Source organism: Nycticebus coucang, chromosome 10 (genome assembly GCF_027406575.1).
Source record: "Nycticebus coucang isolate mNycCou1 chromosome 10, mNycCou1.pri, whole genome shotgun sequence".
NCBI lineage: Eukaryota > Metazoa > Chordata > Mammalia > Primates > Lorisidae > Nycticebus > Nycticebus coucang.
This window is the reverse complement of record NC_069789.1, coordinates 37485961-37503841: the sequence shown is the minus strand read 5'-3', so window position 1 is coordinate 37503841 and position 17881 is coordinate 37485961. Positions and strand designations below refer to the sequence as shown.

The 17881-nt window shown below is 37.6% G+C and overlaps 1 protein-coding gene across 6 annotated transcripts in view; it reads left to right on the top strand.

Moving 5' to 3' along the window:
* Nucleotides 1-17881, top strand: part of DISP1 (dispatched RND transporter family member 1) — a 278204-nt gene that overhangs the window by 31891 nt on the left and 228432 nt on the right. The window contains exon 3 of one of the 6 annotated variants that reach the window (XM_053607066.1): nt 1282-1376. The exons of the other annotated variants lie outside the window; for them this stretch is intronic. The gene's annotated coding sequence lies outside the window, so the exon portion shown is untranslated. The remainder of the gene's footprint in view (nt 1-1281; nt 1377-17881) is intronic. 6 annotated transcript variants of the gene reach the window in all.

The following is a 17881-nucleotide window of genomic DNA, read 5'->3' as shown; positions in this document are numbered from 1 at the left end:
AGAAATGTAGTTTTTCCTAATCTGTTTTCTCATTAATAAAGCGAAAATAGTTATTTTTAGTGTAGGTTGTTGCACTGAGGCATAAATGAGATGGTAAGAAAGCATTTTACAAATTTCTAAAGAGCTATTTAAATGTCAAGTGTCCTGGGTAAAGTGTGAGTCTTTGGAGGCAGGCAATGTGTCATGATTGTTTGAAGTACCTACAGTGAGTGATAATGCACAGATCTTGAAGTTATAAGCTCTGGGAGAACAAGACTTTGTTTTGTCCTGTCCTGTGCCATTGTCTCCCCAGCATCTTTAAAGAATCGTGTTTATTTCGTTTTCTTTATTTCTGAGTTTAACAACTTTCTGTATTTTTTTCTATTTATCTTCTTTCCCTAGAAGTTTGGCTATTCCTTCTCCAGCTTAGAAAAAATGATATTAATAGAGGATAGCACCCTATTCTATAGCCAGATAGATAAGATAACTCTTTGGGCTGGTCCCTAAAAGTAAAGAGTGGGGAAATTAACAGTGAGATTCTCTTTAATTCTATGTCTGCCTCAAATAAAAAGGAATAGATAGTTGATGGGACTCTGGAGGAAACAAATACTGAAAAGAAAAATGTTTTAGTAAAAGTTAGACAGAAATTCAGACATAGCAGTTAAATGGAGAACCCTGGGCTGAGACCAGGGAAAGATGAGGATATTGTAATGCAGTACCTGCAGTCTGACCATTCTGTCACATCCAAGTAGGGCACACTAAGCTTACACATGGAACATATCATCTAGGCTGAATATTTTCAAAATGCAGCCCAGTTTATATTTGTATGTATGTAAGTCAGCATTCCTGAGGTGACAGATGATAGTTAAAACTTTATATTTTCAGACAGTACCCCTATAATTCTTTTTAGTTAGCTAAACATATCCTTCAGATTAGTTTTCCTGAAAGTGAACTATTAGACTCTTATCCTGGCTCTATAACAAATGAGCTCTGTGATAGTAGGAAAGTTACTCAACTTATTTTGATCCTCCTTTTTTCTCTTAGCTGTAAAGTAGAATAATGCTTACCTTGTAGAATGGTTATTAGGAAGAAAAATAATTCTTGCAAAGAATCTAGTACAGTGCCAAGTGCATAGCAGAGATTCAGTTAATAATGGTGGGTTATTTTTTGCTCTAGGCTTAGTATATAATTATATATCATTTGACAACAAGTACCATCAATATAATATGAGCATTACAAATGTTGGTCTTGTAAGTTTCAATGTTTGTTTTTTTTTAGACTGAATATGTTTTCCTTTCATAGATTTCTGAGAGAACGGACATCATCCTATTTCTGTTGAATTGTATATAGTAACTCAAAGCCACGTATCAGCTGTCAGAAGCAGCTTTCTTGAAAAGGTAATTTCACATTTTGAAAGGGCCACTTAGTCTTTAATTTTACTTGAATTACATTTGTATACTTAACATAGATAAAGAACAGTCTTGTTGAACTAAATTGGAGTCATGCAGATTATAAGGCATAGCAATTATATCATATTTACTCTGCACTGGAGTTTTCTTCTTTTTGTAAAAAAAAAAAAAAAAAAAAAATCTTTGGTAATACAGTTGATTTTCCAACCCTGATAACAACTACTTTGCTATATGGTATGGACAGTGAACAAAGACTTCAGTCTAACATGTACTCTATGATATGGATAAAGTAAGAAAATAGTTACCTTCCACATATTAACATTTTTTCACATGAGATTTTGAGTATATTTTCTGTAACAAAAAAACACCAAGTATATCTGGAATCATCTTGGTGAGTTTTTTACTAGGGTGGGAAAGAGATAAGCTGGAAAGAAGTTATGTGCAGTGGTAAATTTTATACTTCCTTTAGGCAACGTTCCTGTCTGTCTAAAAATTTTGCTTAATTCATCAGACTTCCTAGATTTCTATTTTGTTTATATTTGTATGTATGTATGTAAGTCAGCATTCTTGTGGTGACAGATGATCGTTAAAACTTTATATTTTCACACATTTTCATCACACTAGTTAACATAGCCTTCCTGGCATTTTCTTAGTTATTTTGCTAAGACCTTTACATTCCACATTTAAAATGTGTCAAACGGTCTGTGAACCAAGTGTATGGTGCCCCATGATCATACTAATGTACACAACTATGATTTAATAAATAAAAAAATAAAAATTAAAAAATTAAAAAAATAAAAAATAAATAAAAAAAAACAAAAAAAACTTTATATTTTCAGTTAGCACCCCTATAATTCTTTTTAGTTAGCTAAACATATCCTTCAGATTATTTAAGATAATTTAGGATAGTAGTAGCAAATAAAATTTGTTTTAGGCTATGAAAAAATTTTGTCTCTTGAGATAGAAAAAGTGATTTTTTTTTCTGAAGACAAACGATACTAGGAATTGAAAAAAAAATAGGGCTAAATTCCTTTATTTTCATGATATTTATAAGTGAGCACACTAGAGTTTAGAAATAGTGACACAGAGAAACTATCGTGACTGTGGTTTCTTTCTTTAGTTTTACATTGGTCCAAAGATAACATTAGTTGAATTTTCAGTAAATATATAGAAGTGCTAATGTATGAACAAACTTCAGAGTCCACGTGGGACTAGTGCTTGATTATCATTTGGAAGAAAAAATTGTCATTTTATGCCATTTAATATCTGGAATGACTCTGATTATGACTGGATAAACTTTATTTTCACTAGAAAATAGAAATGAGAAAGTGGAAAGAGCCCCGTAATGAAAATCAAGAACCTAGAAGTTTTACTTGCACTTGCTTTCAGTAACTGGCTATTGGTTCCTTAAGCAACTCATATTAATCTCTGAGTTGTAGTTATTTTCTCTGTAAGATGAGACAGTTAGAATTAAATATTAAGGTCCCTTCCATCTATGAGATGGAAGTCTTATAATAAAACAAATAGTATTAAGGAAAACACTTGGACTGTTTAGTTAGAACTATATAGTTGTGTCACATTTAGCAAGAAATTAAAAGAAATATGTATATATTTTCTTAATGTCATTTAGCAAAATCAATTTGGTGGAAGTAGTAGGGGATCCAGAAACAGAAGATGGCTTTCAATCAATGCTTAATTATTGTTGGCTATGTGGCCTTAGGCAAGTAATTCTTATTCTCAATTTCCCTATGTATAATAGAGATGTAATACCTGCCTGTGACAGAAACTGCTATTGTACCCCAGTAGCCACTCTTGTGAGAAATAGAATCCATAGGCCTGCCCCACACTTTAGCTAGCCCAAGACTACCCAACCTCTTCTCTGTTTTCTAGGTAGATATAGCTAGATTTGGCCCTGTGACTAAGTTTGGGCCATTGTCATGTAAAAGGAAGAGGTGTACACAATTTTTCGGGTTATCTTCTGAAAGAAAAAGCTACTTGCCCTGGATATCCTTTTTGCTTTGTTCTCTTTGTGTGGGAAATGATAAAAATTGAAGCAGCAGCTTTGAACCCAGAGATGAGCACCAAACGGTGAAGATGGCAGAACTGACTGGCTAGTCTGGGGTTGCTGGAGCAAAGCTGTCTTGTCTATATTATCCACTTATCTTCGAACTGTTAGAGAGAAATAAACTTGTATTTTATTTAACCCCCCCCCTTTTTTTTGTATTTCTTTGTTACAGCTGATTATATAATGGACTAAACAAAACATTACCTTAAAGAGTTGTGAAGACTAGAGATGGTAAATTGACCTAGTTTAGTGTGTGATACCGAGCTGGTACTCTATCAGTGTTATCTAACATTTGTTAAAGATTTACTTTCTACCTGTTGTGGGAGGGAATATAAATAAAAATATCATGAAATGTTTTCTATTCTCAGTGGATTTAAGAAAAATAAAAACAGGGATTTTTATAATTTAAAAAACCATATAAAAGGCGGCGCCTGTGGCTCAAAGGAGTAGGGTGCTGGCCCCATATACCAGAGGTGGTGGGTTCAAACCTAGCCCCGGCCAAAAACTGCAAAAAAAAAAAAGCATATAAAATAGCAACAAGTTAGAGAACATAACTTTTTTGGTGTCATCATAGTAACCAAAAATATAATTTATCTAGAATGGAATAGTAAGAAATGGGTAAGAAGACCCTTGTGAACAACACAATTTAATTAAAAAGAATGTAAAAATGTATGGAAAGATAATTTTATGTTAATATTATAAAATGTTTCTCACAAAGCTTAGATCTATCAGTCTAATGTTAAAAGCTCAAATAAGGAAAATTTAATTTAAGCTCAAATAAATGAAAAACTTCTGTTTTCTGGCCCACCCTTTCTCACCCCTTCATCATTATCCCCGGAGGCAACGCCTTATAACTCCTTTAGCAGTTTCTTCTGGTATTTACCTCTGTATTTTTCAATATTATTTATGTTACCACATAAAAAATTTTCAGTTTTAGTATGTGTTGACTTACCACTAAGTCAAATGAGGATTAGCTCTTTTATACTTTGTCACTTCTTTCCCTTTACCTCCAACATCCTTTCCCAAATATAGGTATCACAGTTTTGGGTTAGTCAGTATTTTCATCATTTATAATTATATATTATTCATAGCTGAGCCACGTAGTGATTATGATTACAGTCACTTTTTTCTATAACTTGATTTTCTTGGATTTTATGGGAAGAGTTTTTATATTATTTCCCTGATAGTTTCTTCTGTTCCACTTTTTCTTTTCTACAATTTATATAGTATAATATTGGATTTCCTGGATTTTGATCCTGTGTACTATATTTTTCTCTTTTTTGTTTTTGTATTTAATTTGGCTTCTTTCTTTCATGGTAGGAACACTCTTTGATTGTTCCTGAAATGTTTAGATAGTACTAAAAATCTCAGTGGAAAATTTGTGTGTGTGGGTTTCACTTTAGGGCTATTAGTTGAAGACTGGATTAATTTTATTGAGACATCTCTGACTCCTAATATCTATAATGTTAGACTGATTTCTCTTTCCGAGAATTTTCTCTGAAAAAGAGTCTTTCTTCTGCATAAGAGGTATGTGTCTGAGTCTGGCCACCAGTTTCTGGAAGTTGAATAGGAGAAGAGCTGAGTGGTAGAGGGTGATCTCACTGTTTAGTATACAGATGGTGATCTTTGACTTACTATAGGGTTACATGCTGATAACCAAAGGTAAGTAAAAAATGCATTAATTAATGCCTAACCTACTGTACCTTAAATGTGCTCACAACACATTAGTGTTACAAGATGGGCAAAATCATCTAACAGGAAGACTATTTTATAATAAAGTGTTAAATATCTCATGCAATTTATTGACTACTGAAATAAAAAAACCAGAATGGTTGTATTGGGTACTTGTATCATTTCTACTTAATGGATATTGCTTTTGCACCATAGTAAAGTTGAAAAATCATTAATTTACATTTAATCTCCCTGTTCTCAGTACGGTATCTTATCCTCACTCAGTTGTGCCTCAGACTCAGTCCTAGAGTCTAGAGTCTTATCTGATGGTTCTATTTAAGGAATAGTTGTAGAGGGGCATGTAAAGTCTAACTGTTCTTATACAAGCTTTCTATCATTCTTCTGATTTTAGCCTCACCCATGACTCTGCCCCATATTCCTGAACCTTTCCAGGATTCTTTATTGTGAATTACCTTTTTGTTGGTTTTACACATAGTTGAGTTTCAACTTTCTCTGTTCTGCTAAGTGAGAAACTATTCATCCCCCTGCTTTTCATTTTCCAAAATTTTATTAACTTCTTTTGTCTTCTTCAATCTCTTCAATTTTATCTTTGGTGCATATACTTTACAAAAATTCCATCACTAAAAAAATTAGGCTTTTGAGATTGAGTGGAGATAAATTTTGCATGTATCCAATCTACTATTTTAACTAGATATCTTTTAAATTTTTAAAAAGTGAACAAAAGAAGAGGTGGTCTGGTGCTAAATGAGTTTCTCCAGAGGCAAACCTCGTATAAGATTGTCCTGTTTTCCATTTGGCTTCTGGAACTTTACCCTTTTCTACACAATTTGTGTTAGTATATATATGAATGCAAATGATTTTTGACTTACCATAGGGTTACATGCTGATAAACTAATTGTAAGTAAAAAATGCATTAAATATGCCTAACTTACTCTACAATCTGTTATGGCCTCTGACATGGGAAATGCTGTTTTCCTGGTGCCTGGCAAATTATAATCTTGTGGCTGATGAAAATCTCTAATATCAAGCAGACTCTTATTTTTCTTCCTAAGTCATTTGCAAAATACTTTTTTTTTTTTTTTGGAACAACTAAAAATTATATATTTTAAAATATCTTTTTACATAAAAATATATATATATTTTTTTTGCAGGTGTATTTTTTTTTTATTTTACTTTTTTTTTTTTATTGTTGGGGATTCATTGAGGGTACAATAAGCCAGGTTACACTGATTGCAGTTGTTAGGTAAAGTCCCTCTTGCAATCATGTCTTGCAGCAAAATACTTGTTAATAAATTTGTAGTCCACAATTCACATTGAGTCTAAAATAAATGGAAATTTTACTGATAAGTCAAATACAGTATTAGCCTTGTGCCATGTAGAATGCTTTCTAATTGCAAGTAACGGAAAACTTAACTAGGTAAAACAATAAAAGAGATTTATTAGTTTACGTAACAGAAAAGTTTAGAGATAAACTTCAATCTTCAGGTATTGTTTGATACAATTTCTGGCTTTGCTTCTCTGTAATTCTCTCAGTTCCTCTCTAATTTACATACTAACTTTGGTTTTAGTCTGACTTCCCTCATTGGTTGTAAAACTATTCCCTGATTTCCAAGTATTGTATTTCATACCACATCATTGAGAAGAAGAGAGAGGCTCTTTCCCAGAAATACCCAGAAAACATCTTCTCTGGACATACTGGCTTGAAGTAAGTCCCATGCTGACTCCTGAACTAGAAATTGTATCTGGTGAGGCAAGGGATTTGTACTGATTATATTGTGTCTGAGTCTCATGTCCCATTTCTATCTATTATTGTTTTTGGAATACAGTTTCATCTCACCTCTGACCGTGATTATATTTTTCCTAAATTTATACTATGTGAGACAGGAGTGGTACTCAAAAATCAAGACATGGATGTTGGGGAAATGACAGCAATATCCATTACCTGTGATCATTTTTAATTTCTTTGCTTTTATTACTAAGTTAACAATCATCTTTATATTTTATTTCATATTTTTAAAAATTAATTTCTCCTAATTCTTCAGATTACCTTAGTCTTATCCAAAATAACTTTGTCTTCATCCTAGAGGCTTTTTTTTGAGACGGAGTCTCACTATGTCGCCCTCAGTAGAGTGCTGTGGTGTCACAGCTCACAGCAACCTCCAACTCTTGGGCTTAAGTGATTCTCTTGCCTCAGCCTCCCAAGTAGCTGGGACTACAGGCACCTGCTACAGCACCTGGCTATTTTTTTGTTGTAGTTGTCATTGTTTGGCAGGCCAGGCTGGGTTCAAACCTGCCAGCCTCAGTGTATGTGGCTGGTGCCCTAACCACTGAGCTATAGGCACCAAGCCCATCCTAGAGGCTTCTCTTGAAATTTGTTTTGTAACAAGTCTTCTAACAATGTTTTTAATCTTTAAAGACTGTTATTCTACCTTTTAATAGTCCCGCCTAAAGAAAGAGACCTTTTCTTCTCCCTTTTTCTTTCATCCTTCCCTACCCCTTTTTTCTTATGTTAATGAATCAGGAGATGAAAAAACAATTCTATTCTAGCTGCCTCACAAGGTATCTTTCTCCTGGGAGGAGGAAGCATTCTGTGATTCCTTCTTTCATGTGCAGTTTCATCTTATTTCCCTTCTCTAGATATTTGTATCCAATGACAATTGAGCCTTCTCCTAAATGCGCTACTATTATGTGTAATTTTTGTATCTTTTACTTTCTTCATCCTGCGACAGTGTTCTCTGATTGCTTTCGAGATACTCTTTTTGTCTTTGGTGTTTTGTAATTTCTTTATAACATGTCTTAGTGGGATATGCTATGTTTGAGATTTCTTAATCTGATGACTAATGTATTTCATTATTTTTGGAATATTCTCAGCTACTGTCTCTTCAAATACTACTTTTTGTCTATATTCTCTTCTTGATTTGATGTAAGATGTTGCTAGACTTTCTTGTTTTATCCTTTATATTTCTTTCTGTTTTCTTTTTGCCTTGTCACATGATCCTTTGCTGAAATATTTTCCTTTGTGCTTTTTTATCTAACTGGCATTCCACTACGCCACTTTGATGTCATCTCTGATGTTATGAGGGTGGTGGTAATCAACATTGCATCCCACAGATGGGGCAGTTGCCAGCATCTCTTTAATGGTTTCAGAGAGTTCTCTGGCTAAAGATTGGTGCTGAATCTGTCAGGCAGTGTTGACAATCTCATCAAAAGTGATGATTTCTGCTGCAGTGTTTAACATTTCTTTCTGTCTCTTGGGGGTTCTTTGAGGGTTTTGATGATCAGGGAAGAGGCAGAAGGTACCACCTCAATCTGAGCCTGTCTGTTCTGCATGGTCAGTTTCACTGTCATCCTCAGACCCTTTTAGCCACTGGGTTGCCTTGGTGGTGTCATCATCAACCTTTTTTTGAGACATGCCCGGGGGCTGATCATGGGGGCCAGGGCAGATGTAGCACTGCCTTTTTCACTGGCACACCTCAGGTATATGACTTTGATCTCCTTGAGGTTGAATTTAGGTGGAGGCGGGCTGGTGTTAGATGAATCCAGATTTGGGACAACCAAAGAAAGGTGTGCCTTGGCCTCCTCTGAGCTGAATACAGAGAACTAGCCTCTATATGTCTTAATCTTGTTTTTCATTTTTAATCTTTAGAGACTTTTATGATACCTTTTCATCTCCTTATGTCTATTTTGCATTCTGAGTAATTTCCTAAACTCTTGTCTTTTTTAAAACTAATTATTTCTTCTTCTGTGTCTAATCTGCACTATAACTCAGTATTTTTTATTTCATTACTCATAAAATTCTTTTTGTTTTTTCCTTGCCCCCCAGATCTGCCTGTTCTCTCTGATACTGTCTTTTTCCCTCATGTTTTATCATATCTTTTATAAGTTTAATTACCTTAAGTATACTTACATTATAATTTGCCTCTGTATTATTTGCTGAAGTTTCTCTTGATGTTTAATTCTACTGATTTTTGTGCCTGCTGTTCCCCTTATGGTGGATTATTTCTTCTTTTGCTTTAAAAGTTTTGTATTGTGAGCTTATCCTCAGTGGTGCTTTTTGGGGTGGGGATTTTGTGGGTCTAAATTAGTTTTACATTTGCTTCTGTATCCCAGGAATATTATCAGTCTGACATCGCTCTTTTGATAAATTTCTGAACATTGAATTTCTTGCATCAGGCAGCTAGTATAAATTGAACATCACACCTTTGGTGAAGGCTGGTTCACAATTTATTTTGTTGGTGTATAATTTTTTTATTCATCTACCTAGAACACAGGCCAAGATAGTTAAGTTTCCTTGATAGAGAATTTGATTTTGTGAGGGCCTTTTAGTTCTAACTTCCTGTCTCAGGGTTGAAGCCTCATTTCCAGTTACTTAGTAGGTGTTAAATTCAAATGTCTTGGCTATTGAGACTGGCAAATCTCCCCTGGATAATCATAATCAGTTTTTACTTGCTGCTTATCAGTTTCTGTCTTTTTTGTTTGTTTTGGCTTCTGAGTATTTAATTTCTTACTATTCACTTAAAGGAATGTTTGTTTTATTTCATCCAGCATTTTGAGATGTTTGCGGGTGACTTAGGTCTGGTTCTTTAGGGAATAGAAAAGAGAGTTGAGGCAGAGATTTGCATGCATAAGGGTTTTTTGGCAAGGGTGTTGTTCCCAACCTGTAGGGAAATGAAGGATTGGAAAGCAGGATTGGGAGGAAGGAAAAGCTAATTTATAGGCCTGATGTGGTGGATCATGCCTGTAATCTCAGCACTCTAGGAGGCCAAGGTGGGTGGATTGCCTGAGCTCAGGAGTTTGAGACCAGCCTGAGCAAAAGCAAGACCCATCTCTACTAAAAATAGGAAAACCGAGGCAGGAGGATCACTTGAACCCAAGAGTTGGAGGTTGCTGTTAGCTATGACACCATGACACTCTATCCAGGGCAGCAGCTTGAGACTTTGACTCAAAAAAAAGAAAAGAAAAGAAAAGAAAAGCTAACTCATAGTGTAGTTGCATCTAAGACTTCAGTCAATCCTTTGTGGAGCTCTAGACCTGGGATCAATGTTCAGAGATACCCCAATTCCAAGCCTGGTTCCAGGTCTTTGTATTTTAGGGAGCCCAGCTTCTAATAGTATCTCCTTTTGTCGGTATGGCCTCTGAGGACAGTCGCACTGAGCTCAGCAACACAGATACCCATCTCATCAGTTTATTCCTTACTGCTTTAGGAAATGCAACATCCTGTGGGCCTCTTGTGGAGTGTGGTAGCTTTGGTAGTTATTGTATGCTCTCTAGCATGCCCATTTCTCTTAACCTTTTATCCCCTTCTCTGTTTACCAAAGCAGTTATGACAGCTCCTTCACTTAATGTGAGCCTCTACTTTATTCCAAACTTTCAAGAGCCATCTGAGTAGTGTGTTAGTCTCATATCCAGGACCCTTGTCAGGGTGTTAAGGTGAGTGCTCTCAGCTAGATAAACTTTCCTTTATCCTAAATCTATTTCCCTTGATCCAGTGTTTTCAGGGTCTAGGTGTGTGTATATTTTTCTGGCTCCTGCTGTTAGAAGTTGACTAAGTACTGCAGCTTTTTAAGCATACAGTCCCTTTCCTCCTTAGCAGATTCAGCTCTTCCCAAACATGGAACAGAGATGGAGGTAGATCCAAATCCTGGAGGACATGGCTTATCTTGTAAGGCCGAGGCTTCTACATCATCTTCACCCAGGGGAAGGACTAATTTCTCTAGGATCAGATAGTTCCTGGGAATCTGGAGATTCAAGATGTTTTTTTTTTTAGAGACAGAATCTTATTTTGTCGCCCTTAGTAGAGTGTCATGGCATCACAGCTCACAGCAACCTCCAGCTCTTGGGCTTAGGCAATTCTCTTACCTCAGCCTCCCAAGTAGCTGCGACTACAGGTGCCCACCACAATGCCTGGCTATTTTTTTTTTTTTTTTTGCTATTTGGCTGGGGCTGTATTTGAACCCATCACCCTCAGTATATGGGGCTAGCACACTATTCAATGAGCCACAGGTGCTGCCCTGGAGATTCAAGATTTTTAAGTATATCATCCAAATAACCTTATTCTGGAGCAGACAAGATGGCTGACTGAAGCCAGCTTTCCACAGAGGCTCCTGTCTAGAAGGAGAGTTAAAGAACAGAAATTTAGCAAGTAACCTGGTGGATTAGAGCTGCACCAAGAGGGAAGGTTGAAGAACGCACATCAACCCTGCTGAGGCGAGCTGCAACCCCAAGGATACAAACAAAAGGTACAAAATCCATCACCAAGTGGATGGGAGTCCCCTCCCCCATGATAATGGCTCTGAGTGTCCCACAAACAAATGAGCAGAGTTCAAAGGTACTCCCACTACACTCCACTGGAGAGACCCTCTAAAAACTGGACCTACCTCCCCTACTAGGATGCCATGGCGTTCTCCTGCCAGGCATAAAACTGTATAAAACTGTATATATTTTCTACCTGCAATTCTGAGCTCCCAGCACTCCCCTCCACTCTCACTCTGAGGTCTGGAGGCCTATCCCCCAGGAGTCCAGATTCTTGGGTGATTTCTCAAGGGGTGTGGACAGGGCCTGGACTGCAGCTGGTCTAGTGCTGATTCTGTGGCTGGGAGTGAGGAGAGGATGGTCGGCTGAGAGGGAACGATGCCAGAGTGGCGGTGCCCTGAGGCGCAGAGCAGCAGCCGTTTTTGGCAACATTAGGGCTCACCACTGGATATTCTGAAGTCACACCCTCTGTCTCTCTGGGCAACCAGAGGAGGCCAGGCATCTTCTCAGGTGGCAACAACCACAGAACAGATCTGGGACGGAAATGCAGGCCCTGTTGAGTAAAGGGTTTGCCTGAGGTGGTACCGGTCTAGGTGGAGTGAGGGGACTAGAAAATGCACGCACAGTGCCAGCTGACTCCCAGGATGAGGCTGACCCAGAGGACAGCTTTATTTAGCCTAAGACGCACCCGGCCCTCGGGGGACCGTCAGGCTAGAAAAAGGAGTGCAGGAAGCTAGAACTGACAGCTAACTGAGCTGAGAATACAAACCTTTGCAGCAGCAAAGACAGGGCCTGAGGAGCAGGTTCTGTGAACTCAAAACAGCTTCTCTTCTGCAGGGGAATTTATCTGGGACAGAAACAAATTCCACAAAGTTGTTCTGTTTGGTCAGTAACATCAATCGGGGCGGGGCTGGAACTGAGTGAACACCCCCAAGCCTCCATCAAGTGCCCGAGGTTGTCAGGCCTCACCTCCACCTGCTGGTTAGAGGCAGAGAGCAGTGGCCTGGCTGAGCAGATGTAGATTTCCTTGTGATTCAGGCATGTGCAAACACCTGGAGTATCTGCTCATTGGAGGCAACTGGGTCACAGCCCTGCAGGGCTATCAGTGAATGGGTGTGACAGAGGTGCAAGGTGGGGAAAGAGGCATCAACCTTCCCTGACCAATCTATTTGCTGGGTGGGTCCTCCTGACTTCACGGAGCACTGGAGCAAGTCATACTTAAGTTGTCAGCAGACCCCTGCAATCTAGTTGCCAGAGACCTTTTAAACTCACCCACCTGAGACAGGTGCTGACTGAGACAATTGATAAGGACCTTTTGAACTGAGCCAATCGCCCGAACTATCCAAGTGGTGCCCCGGGTGTGTGGTTGTAGGAAGGTTTGATTTTCCTTTTCCAATTGTTACCTGCGGGGGAGAGGGTGACTTAATTGCTGGTATTTCTCCACACCTGAGACTTCAACCCAGAGTAACTGTTTCACTAAGATCGGATAAAGACATGATGAAAACAAGACAGAACCACTTAGCCCTACCAAACCAAACAGGTCCTCAGTTTCTCAGGCCGTAGCACTGTATGGGTCCTTGACAAAGCTCCAGGGGAAAAGTCAAACAGTGTAAAATAATCATGGGGTGGAATCAGTGGAAAAACTGTGGTAACATGAATAACCAGAATAGATCAACCCCCCCACCCCCAACAGAAAGATATGGCGGAAGTAACTGAAGATCCCATTCATAAACAGCTGGCCGAGATGTCAGAAATTGAATTCAGAATTTGGATTGCAAACAAGGTTAATAGAATGGAGGAAAATTTGGAATTAGAAATGAGGAGCAATTCAAAAGTCGGAATTAGAAATTCGAGCAGAAATTCAAATGTTGTCTCAAGAATTTAATGAATTTAAATACAAAACCACCAAAGATTTTGATGTACTGAAACTAGAATTTTCAGCCCTCAAAGATCTGAAAAATACAGTAGAATCCCTCAGTAACAGAGTGAAGCAAGCAGAAGAAAGGATTTCTGACATTAAAGACAAAGCCTTTGAACGTTCCCAAACTCTCAAAGAAGAAGAGAAATGGAGAGCAAAAATGGATCATTCTCTCAGAGAGCTCTGGAATAATTTGAAGAAGGCTAATATCTGCCTCATTGGAATCCCTGAAAGTGACAAAGTGGCTTCGCAAGGCACAGACGCCCTTCTCCATGAAATTATGAAAGAGAATTTTCCAGACATGCCAAGAGATTCTGAAATTCAGATAGCAGACCATTTCAGAACCCCAGCACGACTCAACCAAAATAAGACATTCCCCCAGGCACATCATAATTAACTTCACTAAAGTTAATACGAAGGAGAAAATTCTGAAAGCAGACAGATGTAAGAATCCATTACCTACAACGGGAAGAATATTAGAATGACTGCAGAATCTCTCTGCTGCAACTTTTTAAGCCAGAAGAGGGTGGGTCATCAACTTTTAATCTCCTAAAGCAAAATAACTTTCAACCCTGGATCCTGTATACAGCTAAACTGAGTTTCATTTATGATGGAGAAATTAAATACTTTAATGACATTTATTGAAGAAATTTTCCATAATCAAACCAGCTCTTCAGGATATTCACAGACCTATCCTCCATAATGACCAACCCAATCCTCTACCGCAAAAGTAAACTCACTCAGAAACTTTTGATCAAACTCTAACTTCCACAGTGTTGAAAAGATTAAAAATGTCCACTGGACTTCCGAAAAACTCGATACCCAAAATTTTACCAGATTTATCAACATTCTCCATTAATGTGAATGGCTTAAACCGTCCTCTAAAGAGGCCTGGGTTAGCTGACTGGATACCAAAACTTGGGCCAGATACTTGCTGCATATAAGAGTCACATCTTACCTTAAAGGATAAATATGGACTCAGGGTGAAAGGATGGTCATCCATATTTCAGGCAAATGGTAATCAGAAAAAAGCAGGTGTTGCAATTCTCTTTGCACACACAATAGGCTTTAAACCAACAAAAGTAAGGAAGGATACGAATGGTCACTTCATATATCTTAAGGGTAATACTCAATATGATGAGAGTTCAATTATTAATATTTATGTACCCAACCAGAATGCGCCTCAATTTATAAGAGAAACTCTAACAGGCATGAGCAACTTGATTTCCTCCAGCTCCATAATTGTCGGAGATTTCAACACTCCTTTGGCAGTGTTGGATAGATTCTCCCAGAAGAAGCTGAGCAAAGAAATTTTAGATTTAAACCTAACCATCCAACATTTGCATTTAGCAGACATCTACAGAACATTTCATCCCCAAAAAACTGAATACACATACTTCTCATCAGCCTGCGGAACATACTCCAAAATCGATCACATCTTAGGTCACAAGTCTAACCTCAGTAAATTTAAAGGAATAGAAATTATTCCTTGCGGGCGGCGCCTGTGGCTCAGTCGGTAGGGCGCCGGCCCCATATGCCGAGGGTGATGGGTTCAGGCCCGGCCCCGGCCAAAACTGCAACCAAAAAATAGCCGGGCGTTGTGGTGGGCGCCTGTAGTCCCAGCTGCTCGGGAGGCTGAGGCAAGAGAATCACTTAAGCCCAGGAGTTGGAGGTTGCTGTGAGCTGTGTGAGGCCACGGCACTCTACCAAGGGCCATAAAGTGAGACTCTGTCTCTAGAAAAAAAAAAAAAAAAAAAAAAAAAAAAAAAAAAAGAAATTATTCCTTGCATCTTCTCGGACCACCATGGAATAAAAGTTGAACTCAGTAACAATAGGAATCTGCATACTCATACAAAAACGTGAAAGTTAAATAACCTTTTGCTGAATGATAGCTGGGTCAGAGATGAGATTAAGAAAGAAATTGCCAAATGTTTAGAACAAAATGACAATGAAGACACAAATTATAAGAACCTCTGGGATACCACAAAGGCAGTCCTAAGAGGGAACTTTATAGTACTGCAAGCCTTCCTCAAGAGAACGGAAAGAGATGAAGTTAACAACTTAATGGGACATCTTAAGCAACTGGAAAAGGAAGAACATTCTAAACCCAAATCCAGTAGAGGAAAAGAAATAACCAAAATTAGAGCAGAATTAAATGAAATTGAAAACAAAAGAATTCTACAACTGATCAATAAATCAAATAGTTGGTTTTTTGAAAAGGTCAATAAAATAGATAAACCTTTGGCTAACCTAACCAGGAAAAAAAGAGTAAAATCTCTGATTTCATCACTCAAAAATGACAAAGACGAAATAATAAGAGACTCCTCAGAAATTAAAAAAAACCTTAATGAATATTACAAGAAACTTTAGTCTCAAAATATGAAAATCTGAAGGAAATTGACCAATACTTGGAAGTATGTCACCTTCCAAAACTTAGCCAGAATCAAGTGGAAATGTTGAGCAGGCCAATATCTAGTTCTGAAATAGCATCAACCATATAAAAGCTCCCTAAAAAGAAAAGCCCGCGAATAGATGGCTTCACATCAGAATTCCACCAAACCTTTAAAGAGTATCTAGTACCTATATTACCCAACCTGTTCAAAAAGGTAGAAAAAGAAGGAGGCTACCCAACACGTTCTATAAAGCAAACATCACCCTGATCCCCAAACCAGGAAAAGACCCAACAAGAAAAGAAAATTATAGACCGATATCACTAATGAATATAGATGCAAAAATATTCAATAAGATCCTAAGAAACAGAATCCAGCAACAGATCAAACAAATTATACATCATGACCAAGTTGGTTTTATCCCAGGGTCTCAAGGCTGGTTCAATATACGTAAACCTATAAGTATAATTCAGCACATAAACAAATTAAAAACGAAAGACCGTATGATTCTCTCAATTGATGGAGAAAAACCTTTTGATAATATCCAGCATCCCTTCATCATCAGAACAGTTAAAGAAAATTGGTATAGAAGGGACTTTTCTTAAACTGATAAGAGGCCATCTACAGCAAACCCACAGCCAATATTGTATTGAATGGAATTAAATTGAAATCATTTCCACTCAGATCAGGAACCAGACAAGGCTGCCAATTGTCTCCACTGCTCTTTAACATTGTAATGGAAATTTTAACTATTGCAAATAGGGAAGAAAAGGCCATCAAGTGTATCCATATAAGGTCAGAAGAGATCTAACTTTCACTCTTCGCAGATGATATGATTGTATATCTGGAAAACACCAGGGATTCTACTAAAAAAACTCTTAGAAGTGATCAAGTAATACAGCAGCATCTCAGGTTACAAAATCAACATTCATAAATCGGTAGCCTTTATATTCACCAACAATAGTCAAGCTGAAAAAACAGTTAAGGACTCTATTCCATTCACAGTAATGCCAAAGAAGATGAAATATTTGGGAGTTTATCTAACAAAGGCCGTGAAATATCTCTATAAAGAGAACTTTGAAACTCTAAGAAAAGAAACAGCTGAAAATGTTAACAAATGGAACAAACATACCATGCTCATGGCTGGGAAGAATCAACATTGTTAAAATGTCCATACTACCCAAAGCAATATACAATTTTAATGCAATCCCTATCAATGGTCCACTGTCATACTTTAAAGATCTTGAAAAAATAATACTCTGTTTTATATGGAATCAGAAAAAGCTTGAATTGCAAAGACATTACTCAGACATAAACACAAAGCAGGAGGAATCATGCTACCGGACTTCAGAGTATAGTATAAATCAATAGTGATCAAAACAGCATGGTACTGGCACAAAATTAGAGAGGTAAATGTAAGGAACAGAATAGAGAACTAAGAGATGAACCTAGCTACTTACCATTATTTGATCTTTGACTAGCCAATTGAAAACATTGAGTGGGGAAAAGATTCCCCATTTAACAAATGGTGCTGGGTGAACTGGCTGGCAACCTGTAGAAGACTGAAACTGTACCCACACCTTTCACCATTAACTAAGATAGACTCTCACTGAATTAAAGATTTAAACTTAAGACATGAAACTATAAAAACACTAGAAGAAAGTGCAGGGAAAACCCTTGAAAAATCTGTCTGGGCAAGTATTGTATGAGGAGGACCCCCCGGGCAATTGAAGCAACTTCAAAAATGCACTACTGGGACCTGATCAAACTAAAAAACACAGTAAGTAAAGCAAGAAAACAGCCCTCAGAATGGGAGAAGATATTTTCAGCTTATGTCTCCGATGAAGGTTTAATAACCAAAATCCACAGAGAACTCAAACGTATAAGCAAGAAAAGAACAAGTGATCCCATTGCAGGCTTGGCAAGGGACTTGAAGAGAAACTTCTCTGAAGAAGACAGGCGCATGGCCTACAGACACATGAAAAAATGCTCATCATCCTTGATCATCAGAGAAATGCAAATCAGAACTACTTTGAGATATCATCTAACTCCAGTAAGATTAGCCCATATCACAAAATCCCAAGACCAGAGATGTTTGCGTGGATGTGGAGAAAAGGGATCACTTCTACACTGCTGGTGGGAATGCAAATTAATACATTCCTTTTGGAAATATGTT